Consider the following 6,000-nt stretch of genomic DNA (forward strand, 5'->3'; position numbering starts at 1 on the left):
GTAAATGGCCAAGCATTGTGTGCAATGTAGCTTTTCCAAAAACCAGAGGCGGTCACAATACAGACAAACACCACAGAGTCAGTTGGCAGGAGTGTGTGAAGGATTAGCGAGCTGCATCGCTGTACTAGGACTTGTTCCACTCATGGGCATATTTATGTGACAACAGTTATGAGAGGCTCAAATCCTACTAGAAAAGACCACACATAAAAAAGAACATGCACTCGATTCATTATGGTGGATTTTTTGGTGCAGACCGGGGGCGGAGTAGATCCTGGCATAGCGCTCCCCAGGTGGGCGTCCGAGCCGGCTCCTGGGCCCTCTGGTGAAAGGTGGATTCAGGTTTTGTGGTGGGTGTCGAGAGCAGCGACGCCTTGAATGGGTTAAAGGGCCTGGTCATGAATGAGAAGAGGCACAATCAAAGGGAGAGGGAGTAGGAGGAGAAGGGGGAGGCTGGTGAATAATAGTCTCGGTCTCAAAACAACTTGTCCTTCCACCTGAGGGTGTGAGAAAAAAAGTCTGTTTCATTGTTGGTGTTGTGCAACTGAAAAATAAACCCACTCATCATTTCACGAGAGTGAAAGGAACCTGACGTTGGTCACTCAAGCATTTAGTTAATTGATGTCGGAAATGAGACTGATTTATTAAATAATATTGATTAATTGTTAATTCATTAATAAGTGGTGATTAGAGTCATTCTAGTGAACTCTAAAGTTCTGTCCGACCGACACGTGGTGCCCCTTTTTACGAGAACAGGTATTCAAATTATATATTAATACACATTGATATACATATTTTAATATCGTCCATAGTTTCCTACAATCAACACATTAAATACTGAAGTGTTCTCTTTTTGTTTGTGTTGTGACAGCAGTAGCAGAATATTAAACATGTACAAGAATAAGAGATCATCGATTCTCTAGCCCTTTATTTTATATCGCATAACAAAAGTTTTAAACAAAGTGATGAAGCAAATATATAGAATATTGTATTTTAACTGTATAGAAACTATGAAAAGTGCTCTATAAATGCAATGTATGATTATATATAACCATTATTATTACTATACTATCCATTTGTCAACATATCACTTGCAGCTTGGCCTTTTTCTTCCCGTCTCACACACAACTGCACCACACTGCTCTTCTCATTACCAGCCATTGTTCCCTGGACAGCCACTGCTCTGAGCTCTGCAAATTCAAAGATGCACTTAAGATCATCATAACACTTATTAACTGAACAGCTATTGCAATGTGTCATAAAGTTGAAGTACGGCTGCTTTGATGCGTCGTCACCGTGGCGATCTCTTCGCATGGACGCCACATTCTGTTGGAAATGCAAAGTCCATGCAAACGTGGAGAAGAGATGGAAAAGTGGGACAAGTCCTTCACACTTCATCAGTGTTTTATGTTTTGTAAACGGAAAATAAACACGTCATGAGGATCACACAGCGATTCAGAAGATATGACTACCTTTGTCTTCCTGCTGCTTTTAAAGTGAAATGCAGAGTTTAGTAGATGAAAGTGTTTATTGACTTTGACCAGTTCTAGCAGCAGCAGCAGCATAAGCGGGAGATCTCTTCACACATTAAATATTGTCACTCCCCAAACACATGGAGCTTTTATGCCGGCAGGTAATTGTCATATTCTTGAGGTTGCAGAGTACAGACAGGCCTTTCATTCTTCGGGCAGCTGTACCAAAAATCTGTGAACACGAGGCTAAGAAATGACACCTCCTCAAATGCTGTCAGCGTCTCAGCGGGAGGCGGTCGGACTGATGCTCAGACCGGAATATAGATGCCGTAAAGGTTGAGTCGAAGCAAATAAACAGCAGTTATTACAAGCGGCCACTGCGGTTCGCTGCTACTGAGCTCCCGCTGTCAATTTCACCGTGTTGAAACTTGGAGGGAAATGCATTACTTCCAGTGTGCTCACTCCCTCTAGAAGACTCATTTGGCGATGTCAACCTGGACAGGTGCAAATCGATAAACGCATCACCTTTTTGGGAGACTTTGGAGAGCATCGCCGGTAATGCTAGCAGGGCTGGTTCTGTGGGACGGTTCTCCACCACAGCAATGGATTTATTCTACATACGCCAATTAAAAACACTATAAAGACCACATTTGGAACAGTGAAGCTTGAAGACTAAATCTGGGTGAAATTTACATAATTTTTTTGCTGTTTTTTGTTGTTGTTTTTTTTAAATATTTAAAACCTTTGCATAGATTGTTGTGTTTAATCCAGACAGACATCATGAATACTAGTGTTCCTAGGGTGATGATGCTAAATATGCCTGCAGGTCTGGATGTGATCGTGAATATGTGTCAGCCCTGACCTGCCCAGGGTGTACAGCTGGGATCCTAAACTGGATAATAACATATATACCATATGAACTACTGTTTAAGTCACTCGTTTCTATTGTATTGCTCATTGGCAAACACAAAGCAAAAAGAATGTATGTTATGGACCTATCATTTTGCTTGTGGAGGCTGGAGAGGCAGTGATGTAAATCGTTTCCAATGGCGTGATGCAGAATAAAGCTTACAAGTAGATTTCTATTCAGCTCAGCACAAAGCATCTGCATTTAGAACACTCAATTTCACACCAAGGTCAGCTTTTATGTTTTGTGATGGTGACTTTTTGTCGTCTCTTCTGTACCTCTATCCACCAGAAATCTTCCTCCTTTCCATCACAGACTGCATAATAGTCCCCCTTTCAAATAGTCATGACACGCAGTGAATGGAGAACTCATTAGTGGAGAGGTGCTAAGGCGCAGCACGACATGAGAGCATGCGGCGCGTCCAGGTGTATTAGGAGATCACGCTCAATAAGCAGGATCACAGATGGTTTAATTGATCCTGTTATTCAAAGGCACAGTTTGTATTCGGTTATTTCATTTTTTGATCACATTCTCAAACATTGTCAAGGTTCAGCTCATATGTACAGTCTGTGTTTTGGAGGCCCATGTTTGCCCGTGCAGGCTTGTACAACGACTATAACTACTCTGATTGCCTGTCGGTCCACGTCGCCTTCCTTCAGAATGTTCATTACGGCTGGCATGCAACCTGGGGATTTCATTTACTTTCATCAACTCCTCCCTCCGTTTTGTCATTAACCTCCATTTGTCGAGAAACGAGTGCAAATCTCGTACGTTATCGCTGCTGGTCATCTCCTCACTGGCACTGTATGGAGTGCTTAATGTTTGTCTGAAGATGGATAGATACAGGGAAACAGGATAAAGGAAGGCTATCTTTTTGTATTTTCAGCAGTCAAGTCATCTGAGACCTCTCTCCAAAGAAATCTAATGCGTTATTTATCGTGTAATAATGAAAAAGTAAGTCAGAAAGGGGACACAATACCTCACATTTCATGTACATGAAATATAGAGTCATTTATGCCACTCAAACAAGCTGCAGGTCCACTTCTCAGTATAAGAATGTCATCAGGAAATCATTAGCTGAATTGCATATCACTGAACTTCAGGCGTTGTTTACGATGCCCACAACTTTTAATCCAAGATGGCAGCCAGCTCGTCTCCTGGATAATATTACCAGGCGCTCTTTGAATGAGTGCAGTGCTGCTGCAGTCCACGCTTCAATCCTGTTCCGGTGGATTGGACCACGTCCAAACGGCGGAGATATTAATGGGCACTTTAAGGACAGAGAGAGAGAGAGTATGAATGACACGATGGAAGCGAGGAGAAAGTACTCGAGAGAGCCAAGTGTGTGTGTGTGTGTGTGTGTGTGTGTGTGTGTGTGTGTGTGTGTGTGTGTGTGTGTGTGTGTGTGTGTGTGAGTGAGACAGAAGGTTGCGGTGACCTTCCCATGCCATATCTGACCTGCCGCAAATCATTAAAATGCTTAATGTAATGTAAATAAGGAAGGGGAGGGTGTATAATGGCCATCCTATGTGATTATGGAAGAATTTATTGTCCCCCTACTTTGAGTTCTATATTTTAAGCTTCACTGATGGATATTAACCTTCAAACTGGACGTGTAATATTAATGAGAGGTTAACATGCTGATGAAGGACAAACAAGGGTTAATGACACCTACACACACACAAACATGCACACACACATTTTTCCTCACATCAGATTATTTTCTCTTGATTCCAGATGATCAACTATTGAATTGACGAGACTGTATTTATTCACCCAGCAAGAACAAATAACGTGAAACGTGCTCCGTGATGTTTTTCCTCTGAGAATTAAAACCATCAAAGACTGTAAATAGAAAAGTTTATCCCATTTAAGACTCCGCCATATATCGTTAATATAAATTGTGGTCCGGTGCAGACTTAGCTGTTATTCAAACACATTATCCTGCCCTTGTGGGCTGGCGAAGAGCGACGTGGGCGTGTAGATTGGGTCGCATAGAGCTTGTGGGAGTCGTGGCTCTGTGAATGTATGGCGAAGAAAGATACAAAGTTACTGCGCAATCTCCTTCTTGTGTTTTGGTAGCAAACAGCCGCGATGGACCTATTTCAATAATGACATCCATCTACTTGAGCTTATGCAAATGTGGGAGAATGAAACACGGGACTTTCCAGGAAAGAGAATTATTCGTCCCGGAGAGCGAGACCATTTATCACATATAGCGTGATGGAGTGGCTGTGAAAGACCTGGAGAGGTGGGGATTCCAATGAATTTCAATTTTGGGGCAGTCGGCAGAACGCCTCCATATCCGGTGGAAACATTTCAGAGATTCCACCAACTGTTTTTTTCAATCTCAAACAGGATGGAAAAGGCGGAGTGCCATTATCTTCTTCACAATGCAAAAAATAAATAGCGTGGTGGATTTGCTCAGGGGAGATTTTCTTTTATTATGTTTATTCAAATGTTTATGTTAATTTAATGGTTTAAGCGTGCAGGTTGTTCTTTGTGTGTGTCTGTATGTGTTGACGTTTTCCTGTGTGGGTGGATGTTGTGTGAAGGCACGTTGAAAAGGAAAATGCTTTCCAACAGCAGAATGAAATGCTTTTTGTTGTAGAAATGTAGGAACTGGCCGTTGTGGTCTTTTCTTGAGCGGCTGCAGAAGAGGACTCTGGTGAGGCCATGAATATGATGATGACTGTTACATTGATTTACTTGTGTATGCTGGTCAGTATGTGGTATTTCAGTGTGGGATAATGGTCTGTTAAATGGGAGAGATAATAACGGTTCCAGTCTCTTGGTTTGATTTCTCCCTTCAACAGCACTTCGAATTTAAGATGGACTGGCCTTGGCCTCACCCCACTTGGCAGCCTCTCTCTCTCTCTCTCTCTCTCTCTCTCTCTCACACACACACACACACTCTCACACACACAGCCTGGGCGAGGTTGACCATTACAACAATGTTAGCGCTGTCTGTCTCGCCTTGCTTTCATAATTAGAAACCGGACCATGCTCCTCGTTCACAAATTCCCCACTCAGCCACTGTTGCTCGGGGCGACCTCTCTGTTTGGATGAAGGCTGATTAAATTCAAGTCACTGACTAGTCGCAACGGCCGTAACAGAGGAAAGGAAAGAAGAGCAGAGGACCCGAGGGAGGGGAGGGAGGGGGGTTGTTGCTGGGAGAACAGGCTGGGAGTGTGACGGCTGTCTCTCTCTGGGTGTCATCCTCTGTAATCACTAAAGCAGGACTGTGAAGAAGCTGCTGTTTCAGTCAGCAGAGGCAGGACTTGACTCGTGTTGTGGTGGATTCGACTTTATGCTGTTTAGACGGCATGTTTGAAGAAAATGACAAGCGATGCCCCGAGGCTCTGTGCTGGGCATGTGCTCCATGCCATTTGTTAGAGTAATAGCAGGTGTTTTAAGTTGTTCCTGCTGTATTGTAGGTAGTAGACGTCAAAGCCTCCACTGGCATAGAGGTGCGATGGTGGCTCATATCGCTAGTTTCTTATGGAAATGTGTTAACAAAGGGAAATGAAAGGTGGTGGTTTACAGATCTGAAGCCCATGAACCCATGAGGGTGACATCACTCGGCGGCGGTGTGTTATATTTGAGGCCTCAGATCAGCCCTAA

Source organism: Eutrigla gurnardus (genome assembly GCF_963514095.1).
Source record: "Eutrigla gurnardus genome assembly, chromosome: 10".
NCBI lineage: Eukaryota > Metazoa > Chordata > Actinopteri > Perciformes > Triglidae > Eutrigla > Eutrigla gurnardus.